Below are 15,758 nucleotides of genomic sequence, written 5' to 3'. Positions count from 1 at the left end.
AGGTGGTTTGAAAATTTGCCAGAGATGGCAAGCTATATTGCGAACTCTCAAGTAACAGAGGCTTCACTGTAGGATTGAAATTACAAATCTGGCCCTTGCTAACGTTAGGCCAACTAAAACAAAAGGAAATGCGACACAGTAGCTGAAATTTGTCAAGAGAGCAAAAATTTCACATTAAGCGGGACGGAGCATATCTGACATTCAAATACATGAATCATCGGCACGTAACCAAATCATGGTTTCGGAAAGGAGTGACGGAAAAAAATTAATGAGAAAAGCTTCCTCAGTCAAGTGGAAAACAGAACCATTTGTCATGAGAAATAAAAGTTTCTGGTTTCTGTCATTGCTCTGTGCCTAAGGAAATACAGAGATATGGAGCATGTACAGCAAAGGAACCGTGAAAATGACCCAAACCATATACCCAAGAAACCTCTTCAGCTGATTTCTGATGTGGATGAAGGATGATTTTTTTGACAGATGCTTTTAGCAATATTTAGCTGCACCAGAATCTACGATGGACTGACACATTCAATGCATTATCCCACAGGAACTGTAGTTGTGGCCTTATCTATCTTCCTTCTAAAGATTAAGCATGTTTTAAGAATAATTAATGAAACTCATAAAAATTGTATTTCATTTACCCATGTCGCCCATAAGTTAAATCCCACCAATGCAGAAGTTCCTGAAATGTAAGAACCTGGCTGATAACTTTGCATTCTCAGCATAAATTAAGCAACAAATTCCATTTCAAAAGTTTGATGATGGATGAGTATTAAAAGATAAAATAAGTGAAGCAGTGAACAGAAAGGTTTAATGTCATTGTTTGTTATACATTTTCAGAACGTGTCAGCCAGTTCTCCGTTGAACAATCCAGCCTGTCCCTTTCCCCCACTTGATTCCTGTAGCCCTGGAAGTTTATTTCTCTTTAAGTGCTCACCCAATTTCCTTTTGAAATCATTGACCATCTCCACTTCTACCACCATCTAGGCAGTGAGTTCCAGATCATTACCACTCGCTTTCCACATGTCCCCCCCCCCCCACCTCGCCAGATATCTTGATCAAAATCTTAAATCTGTGTCCCGTCAGTTAATGGGAAAAACTTTTCTTTATCTGCCTTATGTAAATCTGTCATTTAAATTTTTTTTTAGAGTACCCAATTATTTTATCCAATTAAGGGGCAATTCAGCATGGCCAATCCACCTAACCTGCACATCTTTTGGGTTGTGGGGGTGAAACCCACGCAGACATGGGGAGAATGTGCAAACTCCATACAGACAGTGACCCAGGGCCGCGATTCGAACCCGGGTCCTCAGCGCCGTATGCAGCAATGCTAACCACTGCGCCACCGTGCTGCCCATATAAATCTGTCATAATCTTGTACACCTCTATCAAATCTTCCCTCAACCTCCTTTTCTCCAAGGAGAACAACCCCTTACTAACATGAAAGAGGTAGAGAGGGATTTCCAGCAGTTCAGAGAAGGTTTAGACTAATACCTGGACTGGGCAGGGTGTCTTAGGAGGAAAGGCTGAATAGGTTAGGATTGTATCTCCTGCACATTAGAAAGTTTTTTTTTTAAAATTTAGAGTACCCAATTCCTCTTTTCCAATTGTCGGGCAATTTAGCGTGGCCAATTCACTTACCCTGCACGTCTTTGGATTGTGGGGGTGAGGCCCACGCAGACACGGGGAGAATGTACAAACTCCACACGGACAGTGACCCGGGTTGGGATTCAACCCGGGCCCTCGGCGCCGAAAGGCAGCAGTGCTCACCACTGCACCATTATGTTGCCTATGGAGCTTATAAAGCAAGAGGCAATTTGAATGAAACATATAGGGTGCGATTTTCCCAAAAGAGTAAGCGTCCCGGAGCGAGTGCATTTAGCCACGTGTTTCCCAGCACTCGCAGTGCCGAGAAACACATTGCTATTCAACGCAACTCACTTTGAATAAGGGGCCTGAACAGGGAACACACGGCCAAACTCCCCATTGTGGCAAGAGATCAGTACGCAATTTTTAAATGGTGTCTCGATCTTCATCAGTCCAAACACAACAAGGGAAGAGAGGGAGGGAGGGAGGAAGGGAACCCCGCCCCTCCCCCAACACCCACAGTGGGCAACCCCAGCCCGATCACATGCATGCAAAAAATGCCAGCTTGGCACCTTTGCAGTACCAAGCTTACAAGCTTACAGTGCCCTGGCCAGCTGTCAATGCCACCTGGGCATCTTGGCAGTGCCAAGCCAGAACCCAGGTGGTACAGCCAGGCTGGTACTGCGAGGGTGCTAAGCTGGCACTGCCATGGTACCCAGGTGGCACCAGCAGTGCCAGCGCACTACTCTGCCTAAAGGGTCTGCGCCTGGGGGCCTCCAATCCCCTTGGAGACCCCCACGAGTCCTGTTCCGACTGGTCCCCATTTGTGGGGACCAGTACCAAACAGTGCTCGCCGAGGCAAGGGATTGAATCCCAAAGCCTCAGGTATCTCGAGAATCCGCACGTTAGAGTAAGGCTTACTGCCTCGCTCTAACATACAGATTTGCTAAAATGTGACCCCCCCATTGTGGGCAGGATTCCCCTTGCAAAGTCTCAGGAGATTGTGTTGAATCCTGCGAGATGTTGCGAGCCACGTAGATCCCGGGAGCGGGATCTCCCGGCTTTTACCAGCTATGCTGCGCCGAGCTGCTTTTCCGGCCCAGTGTGGCCGAAGGATCACGTCCATTAGATCCTGAGGGGTCTTGACAGGGTGGATGTAGAGAGGATCTTTGCTCTTGTAGGAGAATCTGGAATTAGGGGGTCACTGTTTAAAAATAAGGGGTCGGTCATTTAAGATGGAGACGAGAAGAATTATTTCTCTCAGAGGGTTGAAAGTCCTTGGAACTTTCTTCCTCAAAAAGTCGGTGGAAGTAGAATCTTTTAATATTTGCAAGGCAGAATGCGATAGATTCTTTACAAGCAACGGTGTAAAAGGTTATTGGGGGTAGGCGGATATGAGGAGTTGAGGCTACAATTCGATCAGTCAGGATGGAATTGAATGGCGGAGTGGGCTTGAGGTGCTGAGTGGCCTAACTCATGCTCCTAATTTGCATGTTCGTATGTACAGAGCTTGGGTCCATGAGCTGGAGGCACGAGCACCAGTGATGATTGACGATGAATCGCGGTGAAGAAAAGCAGAAATAGGCAGCACACTTGGGGAGATTAAATTTCCCAGTACTTAAAGGCAGAATCTGTCAAATGCCAGGGAGGGCAACATAGAACATACAGTGCAGAAGGGGGCTATTCGGCCCATCGAGTCTGCACCAACCCACTTAAGCCCTCACTTCCACCCTATCCCCGAAACCCAATAACCCCTCCTAACCTTTTTGGACACTAAGGGCAACTTGGCATGGCCAATCCACCTAAGCTGCACGTCTTTGGACTGTGGGAGGAAACCGGAGCCCCCGGAGGAAACCCACGCAGCCATGGGGAGAACATGCAGACCGGATCCGCACAGACAGTGAATGGAACCTGGGACCCTGGCGCTGTGAAGCCACGCTGCTATCCACTTGTGCTACCGTGCTTCCCAAAGTAAGATTCAGGAATGCAATCAATAAAATTTGTTGATGCCCATGCTACTGTTTTACTTTCCATGTAAACAAACGTGAATTACTCAGAACACAATATAATTTGATCTTCCTGAATATCATGAGTATTCAATTGCATTAATTGTGACTGGACCGTTGCACCTGCAAATTCAACCAAACACTCCCTTGAATGTGCCACTATTGTAACATTTAATATTAATAATATAACTACTATTTTTGTTTAGAGTGCGATTTCCCATTAACATTGTTCCCAGTTCTATCTATTATTCAAAGAGGCACAGAAAAGAATAAAATGTGACCATAATGTTTACCATGAGATTTTGCACTGCACAAATGTCAGGCAATGAGTTTCATGCTCCTTCATCTACAAGAGTTAACCTTGACTTTTAACAGCATTGCCATTGCCGAATCCTCCACTGTCAATATCCAGGTGGTTACCATTGACCAGAAACTTTACTTGATCAACCATTTAAACCCTGTGGATACAAGGTTAGGCCAGAGGTTGGGCATTTTGCAATTCCTGACACCCCAAAGTCAACCCATCACCTAAAAGGCTGAACTCAGGGGTGTGATGAAATACTCTGCATTTCTCTCTCATTTCCATGGAGGGGACATTTTTTTACCACTGTAGTTGGAAACTGTGCACCTGTCGCTGCCCATGGCATCTGAGAAATTTTGGGGTGGACACCCAGCACAATAGGTCTCCACTCACCTCCCCTCCCAGAACACACTGGAAAGAGATGCTGGCAAGGTGTCATGAAGGGAAAAATTGGGCCCACTCAGCGGGTTAGTCTATATTCATCAGAACGGAGTAAATTAAAGTTTGACTATTAAGTCATCCAATGGTGGAACAAATAAACTTCACAATACACAGTGGTATGACCGAGGCTAGCAGAGCTCTTACTCCTGATCTACTTCCTCACATTGGAATCTCAATAAGCGCGGTTGGGGAGATTGCCATCATCACATGTATTCTGAAAAGGAGCTTTGTGACGCGGACCATCGCTTCTGTTGCTTCCAGCTTTTGCCAGCTGAGTTTTATGAAAGTATACATCTCTTTTGTCACTTGGAATGAGATACATACATAATAGCTGTTACTTGTACTGAAAAGTAGATTATCTACAGGACAGCTGATAGATACAAATCTTTTTTTGAAAGCTTTAGTTTTACAGCTTTGCAGTTTTTTTACACCAAATTTAAATTTATATATCTCCTAAAAATGAAACAGAAATTTTTGCTCTGGATTTGAACATTTTTGCCAATGAAAATAACACAATTTCAACAGACTGATTTACTGTATTGCGAAAATCTATGTTGCTGTGTAGATTATTAAGGATGAAGGATGATTAGTAATCTCTTAAAAACAAATATACAGGAATGGAGTTAACCTCATACAGAATCAATCGCTACAGTGCAGAAGGAGGCCATTCGGCTCATCGGGTCTGCACCAACCCTCTGAAAGAGCTCCCTACCTAGACCCACCCCATCTCTGGAACCTCACCTAGCCTATTGGACACTAAGGAAAAATTTAGCATGGCCAATCCACCTAACCTGTACACCTTTGGACTGTGAGAGGAAACCAGATCACCGGGAGGAAACTCACACAGACATGGGGAGAAAGTGCAAACTCCACACAGTCACCAAGGTCGGAATCAAACCTGGATCCCTGGCGCTGTAAGGCAGCAGTGCTAACCACTGTGCCATCATGCCACCCCAAATTTATTTTTTGCATATATTTGTGCATGTGGTAGACATACTCTTGCGTTTCCCAAATACTTTCCCCAGTTTTCCATTGCAACATCAGATCTTGTTTTGTATTTAGCAAAAGAAAATTGATCAAGAATATAAACAGTAACATAAAATAAACAAATATAATTTACTGTTAAAATCCTTCTGCATCGCCTCAAATGGAAAAGATTGAAAGGTTGGAATCTAAATGCGAAGATCTCTTTTTCAATACCGTTCATATTTTCTTTTCTGCCTGTCACTGATCACTGAGTGAACTGGATTTGAACTATAGCCCTTGGAATGTCCAAGCTGACCTTTCGATTTGAACCACCTTTAAATATTCCTGAAGACAGCTATCATCACTTCCTGAATTAAAAAAATAATAATTTGTGGATGTGGGCGTTGCTGGTTTGGCCAGCATTTATTGCCCATCCCTAGTTGCCTGTCAGAAGCTGGTGGTGAGTTGCCTTCTTGAACCGCTGTAGTCCTTGAGTTGTAGGTACACCCATAGTGCTGATAGGGAGGGTGTTCCAGGAATTTGACCCAGCGACAGCGAAAAAACAGCGATATATTTCCAAGTCAGGGTGGTGAGTGACTTGGAGGTGAACCCCCAGATGGTGGAGTTCCCAGGTATCTGCTGCTCTTGTCCTTCTAGCTGGTAGTGGTTGTGGGTTTGGAAGATGCTGCCTAAGGGATTGTGGCGAGTTTCTGCAGTGTATCTTGTAGTTAGTACACAAGGCTGCCACTGTTCATCAGTGGTGGAGGGAGTGAATGTTTGTGGAAGGGGAGCTATCAAGTGGGCTGCTTTGTCCTGGATGGTGTTGGGCTTCTTGAGTGTTGTTGGAGCTGCACTCATCTAGGCAAGTCGAGAGTATTCCATTACATTCCTGACTTGTGTCTTGTAGACAGTGGATAGGCTTTGGAGGGTCAGCAGGTGAGTTAGCCTTTGAACTGCTCTGGTAGCCACAGTATTAATATGGCTAGTCCAGTTCAGTTTCTGATCAATGGCAACCCCCAGGGTGTTGACTGTGGGGGATTCAGCGATAATAATGCCATTGAATGTCAATTTGAATAACTGTCCTCTATGTGTGAGTCTTCTGGTTCTGAAATCTATAACTGGGCAAATCAGTGTCCCCCTGCTCACTTTCTGCCCCTTCACTGTCTGTGGTAGTATGACTAGGGGTATTACGGTACCTGGGAGCGTGAGCTGCCATTGGTGCAGAAGGCTCGCTGCCCATTGGCCCAGGTATCGTGTCCCTCTTATCCCTATTGGCTAAGAGGAACGTAGCTCCGCCTACGAGGTGGGGTATAAGAACCCGTGTTCCCCTGCAGCCAGGCCATTTCCTGTACTTCTGCTGCCGGGCTCACTTCTTGCTAATTAAAGCCTTTCGTTTCAGACTTCACCTACGTTTCGTGTCCTTCGATTGTGCATCACTGTCAAGGCCCGAAGACCTTCAATTCCTATCCCAATGCTCCCCACCTCACCTCTCACTACCACCCCATCTCCCTCCAAACTTCTCCACCTCTGTGCCGCTATCTTCTCCTTTAGGACATTTAATAGAATCTACTTCTTTGACCAAGTTTTTAGCCGCCTGTCCCACTATCTCCTTTCTCACAGAATCACAGAATTGTGACGTGCAGAAGGCCATTTGGCCCATCAAATCTACAACAGCTCTCCAAATGAGCATTATGACTTAGTGCAATTCTCCTGTCTTTTCCCCATACCTTTGCACATTGTATTTAAATACCCATTTAATGCCCTCTTGAATGCCTCGATTGAACCTGCCTCCACCACACTTCCAGGCAGTGTACTCCAGACCCGAGCCACTTGCTGTGTGAAAAAGTATTTTTTCACATCACATTAGCTTCTTTTGCAATTCACTTTAGATCTGGGCCCTCTCGTTCCCGATTCTTTTACGAGCGGGAACAGTTTCTCCCCACCGACCCTGTTCAGCCCCCTCATCGCTTTGTGGCTCGGTGTCAAATTCAGATTGCTTTCTTTCTTGTGAAGCACCTTGGGACATTTTATTTTCTTAAAGGTGCTAGATAAATGCAATTTGTAAAGCAGTTTAGTACCTCACTCAAATTACAAAGATGACTGATGAAACATCTACATTAATCTTCGAGTTAATATTTGAGACAAGATTCAGTCCACGGCTGGTATTATTTTTAGCACTGTTTCTAACTGATTACTGGTTTAAATGAATGTCCACTGTGCTAAAACTAGTCAGAACTGTCTCATTTTTGATGCATAGGTAATTAACAGCAGCAATTCTATTTTCTCTCAGTCAAGTGATCATATATAATGGGCTGGACTCTCCGATTTTGCAACGATGTCTGGAGGAAGTGGCTGGTCGTAAGCCGAAAATATCGGCGGCGGCCCCGCACCGATGCTCCGCCTGGTGGGGGGCTAGCAGCCGCGCCACATAAAGCCCCCAGCTTTATCTGCAGATACGGGCGCAGAATGGCTGGGTCCATGGCTGTGCATGTGCACGGCGGCGACATGCCACAGCCGCGCCATACAACATGGCGCCGGCTGCGCGGAGACCCGGCCTGCTAGATAGTGCCCCCCTTGTAACACCCCTCGCCAACCCCACCAGCCCCCGCCGAAGCCCCCCCTGGCCAGCAGAATGGCTTCCCCATCCTCCCTCCCCCCCCCCCCTCCCCCCCCCCGACTGTGACGGCGCTGGTCACAGTTGGCAGCCGCTACGCGAGGTCCCCGAAAATTGAAAGGCCAAGCGACTGTCGCCGTCGGGAAGTCGGCCCATCGAGGATGGAGCATCGGGTGAGGGCCTCAGGTGATTTCCTGAGGCCATCCTGACGGTATGTGGCGTACTCCCCGAGTATGCTGTTTTTGAAGGGGGGGGGGGGGGGGGGGCGGTGGTGGAGCCACTGAAAAAGTGCAGCCCCCAATTTTGGCTTAAAAACGGATTCTCTGGCCACTTGCCGAATGTGATTTCAGATTCGGCAATCGGTGAATCCCGCCCATTGAGTCTGTACTGCATATATAGATATTCGGTTATTGACACCACAACAAATTCTGATCCTATTTCCACGTTCTATATCTGCGGATGCACTCCCAGCAAGAATAGCAAGATAGTTATAGATGAGAAAGGCAATTTTGTTCAAATTTAATTTACCCTATTCAGAAATACCTAAAGATTCCCTTTCCATTATAGATTTTTCTGGCGTGATTCCATTGTTTTTTTGCCTCCGTAATATTTTAATATTTTAAATTAATGTTCAACATTTCAGCAGGTTCTTCGCTGTGGGAAATGTCACAGCAGGAAAGTCACGCAATATAAAGGTGACATGGCAGCTGCCAGGGAAATGGTCACAGGCCGAAAGGGTGCATAAATAAATGATCACGCATCAATTACACGTTACGAAGTGGAAGCAATTGTGATTCTCAGAAGCATTGGAAACAAAGAAGAATTTGGGGTAGGGGGGACTGTATTCTGAGCAGTCTGACAAACATATCAGCATAAACTGCTGACAGGCTGATGTAGCTTTTTTGTCTTGCCGTAGCCCGGAAGAAGACACCTGAAAAAAGGTTTGAGGGCTGCACTGACCTTGACCAGAGCAGGCAAAACTGCCTGGCAACTTTCCAGAGGTCCCATTGCAGAAAGCGACCCAGCTCTGCAGCAGCTTCTTTCATGAGCAGAGCTGGGCGGCACAGTCGTTAGCACTGTGGCTTTACAGTGCCAGGGCCCCAGGTTTGATTGCCAGCTTGGGTCACTGTATGTGTGGCGTCTGCACGTTCTCCCCGTATATGAGTAGGTTTCCTCTGGGTGCTCCGGTTTCCTCCCACAAGATGTACTCGTTAGGTGAATTGGACATTCTGAATTCTTCCTCAGTGTACCCAAACAGGGCCATAGTGTGGTGCATAGGGGATTTTCACAGTAGCAGTGCTGATGTAAGCCTATTTGTGGCACTAATAAAGATTACTATTATTCCTTGTTCACAACAGAAAGATGGACATCAGTATAAAACCTACTCTTTCCCAACTCTGCCCTCTTCCATTCATTTAGCTAAGATTCCTACACCCACCTACATTTACTCCGTTCCTTTTGTCTTGTGCAGTTTTGTCATCCATTAGCAGCTCCAGACTTCACAAAATGGTGGTAGGTAGCACGCGAGTGGCCTGTGATCATTTCTTTTTGAATATCCCACACAGAATTGAAGCCAACTTATAGAGCACTGCCCATGTATGTAGTGATCTGTGTATCTGCTGGTATAAAAAGGGCATCATAGTGTCAGAAAATTACTAGACAGCAGCACTAGATTCAAGTACATAAACTGAACTCAGAGGATCTTGGGTCTCTTCGTACCAGGACTGACCAGACAGCAGAGAGTTAGAGAGATATAGTTTAGTTGGCACATGTAGTTAAACGTAGTTAATACTTCTTGTGATTTGCTTTATCATCAGTTATAGTTGTGGAGAGTGAACAAACTCATTAGTATTTATATTTGTTAGTCATTAAATGTTATTTGCTTTAAATTGAAGACTGATAGTCTCATTGAACTACAACCATCAGACCATTCTGGAAGTAAGCAAAGAGTCACGACATATTACGATCACATAATATAACAATGTACACTGAGCAAATATATTCAATTGGCCTTTTACAGCATCTTTTTATCATTTGGAATCTGCAGGAGTACACTGCCCCACCCTTCATTCACTATAGGCCACACTGCTAACTTCCTGGTGGTAAGAGCAATATTTGTATGATGCAGGAAGAAATAATTTAATGCCGGCCTGGACCTTAAGCAAGGTTTATTCCCAAGATTACAGAGCCCTTTGAACTGCTCTGGTAGTTCAGTGTTTCAGCTGTCCCCAGTTGTACGCTGATATGTATGAAACAAAAATCGATTAAACTAAACAATAAACACATGGGAGTGACAGCCCCTGGAGGGGAATTGTAACAAATCAAAACATCAAAGGAGACCTAATAAACTGAAACAAAACATTATTCTCAGGGGACGAAGTTACACCCCAGCTCCCTGGTGCCCACCAGTCATGGAAGCTGACCCCATTTATACTCTTTCTGTTAAAATGATTAAAACCAATGAACAAATTGAGGGTCCAATAAAGAGGCAGCTCCTTAAAGGGATGCTGCATCACAATAAAGAAAATCTCAAAGGAAACTGACAACATTCAAATTAAAATGTGATTAAGGGGATCAATGAAGCACCCCAGCCCCTTTTTTTTTTACATTGGTCATGTAAGGTATCCCCATTTATAGGTGCACAAACACCCATCACCTGTTTAACAATGTAACTGCCATTGAGCCTTAAAAATATAAGACAATAAGACAGACACCTAGTATCTTTCTGGGCGTGAGGCTATATATGACCACTCTTTAACAATTTAAATATGTTTTGCCCATTCATCGGATTAATAACTTGAGCCCAGACTACTGATTATTCTGCCTGAATAACAGGAATAATTTTCCTCATGTAGCTCAGGGGGTCATGAGAGAGAGAGAGAGAGAGAGTCCTGACAAGTTTCTTTCATGGTTGCAGATGCCATTAGCCGAAGGATATTTTCAGTCATGCTAAACTATCAAAAAAAAGCTGAAAGATGTGAAATCCTGTAAATGAATACATCACTGTTAAAAGCTCACAGTACCAACAGACACCATTTCTGATTGTGAGGAGTTATTAGATATGACAGCGCTGCCAATTCAGCTTATACCTACAGGTTCTTAGGGGAAGCCACATTTTAACGGCAGCAATCTTGATAACTTGTCACTGTCACAGCATTGCTGCTAGTGCCTGTGCATCAAGCTGTTTCATTTGACTCTTTTTAAAAAAAATAATTTTTATTGAAAAATTTTGAATTTATACAACAATAACGCACCATAGTAAAATACCAAAAATAACAATAATATTAACAATCATAAACATTCGCCCCACCTCCATGAACAACACAGCATTTTAACAACAACGCAAATTAATACAATATAAAGTTACAGAATAGGCACTACAATAAGGAACACCCCCCCCCCCCCCCCCCCCCCCCCCGCCCCCCGGTTGCTGCTGCTATTGACAAAGTTACCTATCTTTGAGCCAGAAAGTCCAGAAAAGGCTGCCATCGTTTATAGAACCCTTGTATTGATCCTCTCAGGGCAAATTTGACCCTTTCCAATTTTATAAATCCCGCCATGTCACTGATCCAGGTCTCCACACTTGGGGGCCTTGCATCCTTCCACTGTAGCAGAATCCTTCGTCAGGCTACTAGGGACGCAAAGGCCAGGACACCGGCCTCTTTCGCCTCCTGCACTCCCGGCTCTACCACAACTCCAAAAATCGCGAGTCCCCACCCTGGTTTGACCCTGGATCCAACCACCCTCGACACCGTCCCCGCCACCCCCTTCCAGAATTCTTCCAGTGCTGGGCATGCCCAGAACATATGGGCGTGGTTCGCTGGACTCCCCGAACATCTGGTGCACCTGTCCTCACCCCCAAAGAACCTACTCATCCTAGTCCCGGACATGTGGGCCCGGTGCAGCACCTTAAATTGGATGAGACTAAGCCTCGCACATGAGGAGGAAGAGTTGACTCTCTCCAAGGCATCCTCCCAAGTCCCGTCCTCTATCTGCTCCCCAAGTTCCCCCTCCCATTTAGCCTTCAGCTCCTCCACTGACGACTCCTCCACCTCCTGCATGACCTTATAGATGTCAGACACCTTCCCCTCTCCGACCCACACCCCCGAAAGCACTCTGTCCATCGTCCCCCGCGACGGCAGCAGAGGGAATCCCTCTATCTGTCGCCTAGCAAACGCCTTTACCTGCAGGTATCTGAACATGTTCTCTTGGGGAAGGCCAAATTTATCTTCTAGTTCCCCCAGGCCCGCAAACCTCCCGCCAATAAACAGGTCCCTCAATTTGCTGATGCCCGCCCTTTGCCACCCCCTAAATGTATCATCTGACTCTTAACCAACAGCCAACACAACATCAAACTTAAAGAAGATTAGTAAAATCTAAATAAACTGTCTTGCAACCGATTAAATACCCTACTTGATTGTAAAGGAGAAAGGAAGATTAAAATAATGACTTGTCGATACCTGACAGCTGTTTTATATTCACAACGACCTTGAGTTCTGCCTGTCTATATATTTTCATCTATAGTTCAGATTATTCAATATAAAATTGTCTTAGAAATAACAGGTTTACTATTCTTCCTGGCAATTAATGCACTACCTGGTCTCTAATGATAAGGGGAAAAGTGAACACAGGGAGGAACCATGTCAAGGTTTTATTGTTGAAATGTTGAACTAAGCAGAAGAGTCTAAGCTTTCAGTCTTCAGTAGGTTTGTGTCTGTGCAAAAGATTAAATCAATGTTCCCCATAAAATTGCATGGGGTAAATCAAGAAGCTTGACACCATCCAGGACAAAAGCAGCACCCAATTCTCGACTGTAAACATTCACTCCCTCCACCACCAGCACACAGTGGCTGCTGCGTGTACAATGCACTGCAGTGAATCGCCAAGCCCCCTCTGATAGCGCCTTCCAAACCTGTGACCGTTAGCACCTAGAAGGACAAGAGCAGCAGATACGTGGGGACACCAGCACCTCCAAGTCACACACCATCCTGACTTGAAAATATTATCACCGTTCCTTCACTGTCGGTAAGTCAAAACCCTGGAACTCCCTCCCTGACAGCACAGTGGGTGTACCTACACCACATGGACTGCAGTGGTTCAAGAAGACAGCTCACTATTAACCACCTCAGAGGCAATTAGGAATCGGTAATAAATGTTAGCTTTGCCAGCGAAAGTCGCATCCCAAAATTGGAAAGAAACTGACTTTGTGCGATACAATGAAACAAACGGTAGCAAATCAGCAGCCTGCTTTGCATCTCTCCCAAATACTGCTTCCTTGAATACAAGGTCACAATCTACCCCCATATGCCTGAAACTGGAGATACTTGAGAGCTAGATTTGGCTCAGGCATTAGTTGACATACAATTGAAAAAAAGCATTCATGAAATGATAGATATTTCAGCACAGAGGAAGTTCATTTGGTCCTTTCTGTCTTTGCCAGTGCTCCATCTGACACAATTTCTTTCCCCAAGCTCATTAATACTTTTCTTCTCTAAATGTTTAAGTAACCCCAGAAACGTTGTGAATAATTGGCTTCAACAACCACTTGTGGTCATGCATTCTACATTTTAATAACTCTTTGTAGGATAAAAAATATTTCTCGCCTTTTATGCTTCCCCTTCCTTATTAGATTACATTTCAGCTTCCTTGTTAATGATACGCCAATTAGTACTTTCACGACTCGTTCCCTCTGTGTAAATTTCAAACAGTCCTACGAGACCTGACCATTTAATCTTTTCTGCTTTGATGAATACATTTTTAGTTTTATAAGCTTGGAGAGCTCCAGAATTATCAATTGGTCTTCTGGACGTTTCCAATGTTTTCAACATTAACAGTGATGAGGGGCACGATTTATTGGAAAACAAACAGAGTCCCATTGGGTTTAGCGGGGTGTTTCCCGGCCGGGTCTTTGCTTCTTTTTCGTGGCTCGGTGAGGAACGCCCCACTGAGGCTGCACTTCGACTCATTTCCTGCACTAATGAGCTCAGCTCTCCAGTGCAGGAAGAGATTGGGGCACCAGTTTTAAGTGGTGCACCGATCTCTTGACCCCCGACCACGGCCTCTGGACCCCCTCCCAACGCCCCAACTTACAGGGTTGACGAGATCCCCGCAACCCACTTCATAAGGGCAGGGCACCCCTGGGCCCGATCCCTGGCATGGGCAAGATGCCGCCCAGGCACTGCCAGCCTGCTGCCCCCGATTGCCTGGGAGAACCCCCAAGTGCTGTTATACCTGGTCCACTGAGGGTGGGATCCAGATCGTGACACATTGCGAGGTCTCGTTAGGTCTCGTGAGGCGTAATGAGCATCGTAAATCTCGTGAGAGGCCTCTCGCGTGATCTGAGGGCCTTGTCGCGTCCCATGTTGGGTGTAACGAGGGTGGTAAATCGTGCCCAAGTTTTAAAAAAATGTAAAATACCCCCATCTCCCATCAGGCTGTCCCCATCCCAAACAGATCTTTGTTGTTGTATTCAAACAACATCTCTGAGCTAGGTGGATGAGGATTCGGGGCTGATTTCTGGAAAGATATTTCAGTCTTTCCAACCTCTTATTGCTCAAACCTTACTGTTAGCAATGATCACGGGGCAAGAATCCGGTGGCTACCAAGAGGCGGTGGTGATTGCAATGTTTTACCCCCTCAGGCACCAGCAACGGTAATACAGAAAGCAGGGTGGGGTTGCTGATTTATCGTGGATGGATCAGTTAACACCAAGCCTCATTCTTCCGTTATGCCTGTGCTTGCTGATCTATATTGACAATGTTTCAATTATATCCATGTGTAGTCTTTCCCCTTTCTACCTTTGCAACTTATCCAGGTCTACAACCCTTGGGCATCTGTGTGCTTCTCCAGTTCTCTTCCGTACCCCTCTATTTCTCCACTGGCAGCCATACCTTCGGCTACCTGGGCCAAAGGTCCCTCCTTAAATCTCTCTGTCTTTCATCTCTTTTCCTTTCCTTTTACGAACTTCCCAAAGCCTACTGTTTGACCAAACTTTTGGTCACCAGTCGCGCTCCTTACATGGCTTGGTGTCACAATTTGTTTGATAATGCTCCTGTGAAACGCCTTGAGATGTTTTTTACATTAAAGATGCTATATAAATGCAAATTGTGTTATCGAATCTATTGAGGAACTGCCAATTTTCCTACCAGTCTTTCCAAAGGGGCCATCCCTTTCCTTGCAGATACTTGCGGAGTTCCAGCTCCCACACGGGACACTGACCTACTCGGCTACTGCTGGTCGCTGCGACTACAAACCGTTCTGGATTCATGAGGCGTTCCATTGCCTGCATGGCCATTTTCTCTGACTCACTTAAATTTGGAACAGGGGGTGTTGAGGTTATGTCTCACGAAATGGGTAAGGCTTACGCTATGTTCCGTTCACAAAACTCCCGAAAGTTTGTCGCAACAAAAATGCTCTCAGGTTTTCCTTACAACCCTGTTAGTACGCATGCACAAAACACACTTCCGAATTACGTTTATTCGTTTGAACACCTTGATTACTTGTGATTTTTCCTTTTTCTTTACTCAGATTTCTAATTCAAATTTCAGGGTCCTCGACGGAGTGGGGGTGCCACTTGTAACCGCGTCCCGTCAGGATGTCGCCACTAAATGTTGCACGTTTTACTTGAGTGTATTACGCATTTTATTGGAGTGTATTAACACGCCTCCGTTTAAAGGCCGTGTGCTTAACACTACTACAGCTCTGTGTATGTAATTCTGCTCGGAGTCGCCAGGTGCCGTATTTAGACACCTCACAAGTATATCAAGGTCAGGTTCAAAGTAATAAATCTGTACACCGATTAGTAAGTTCAAACGATTGATATTTATTATAACAAATATAATAA

At 45.3% G+C, this 15,758-nt stretch overlaps 1 long non-coding RNA gene across 3 annotated transcripts in view; it reads right to left on the bottom strand.

The window, feature by feature from the left end:
- The window catches only part of LOC119971351, a 40,722-nt gene that overhangs the window by 21,304 nt on the left and 3,660 nt on the right, over positions 1-15,758 (bottom strand). Inside the window, exon 2 of one of the 3 annotated variants that reach the window (XR_005461823.1) lies at positions 9,354-9,534. This is a non-coding gene — a long non-coding RNA (uncharacterized LOC119971351). The remainder of the gene's footprint in view (positions 1-9,353; positions 9,535-15,758) is intronic. The other 2 variants (XR_005461825.1, XR_005461824.1) reach the window with 2 other exon arrangements.

Source organism: Scyliorhinus canicula, chromosome 1, assembly GCF_902713615.1.
Source record: "Scyliorhinus canicula chromosome 1, sScyCan1.1, whole genome shotgun sequence".
NCBI classification, from domain to species: domain Eukaryota; kingdom Metazoa; phylum Chordata; class Chondrichthyes; order Carcharhiniformes; family Scyliorhinidae; genus Scyliorhinus; species Scyliorhinus canicula.
This window is presented reverse-complemented; position numbering and strand designations above follow the sequence as displayed.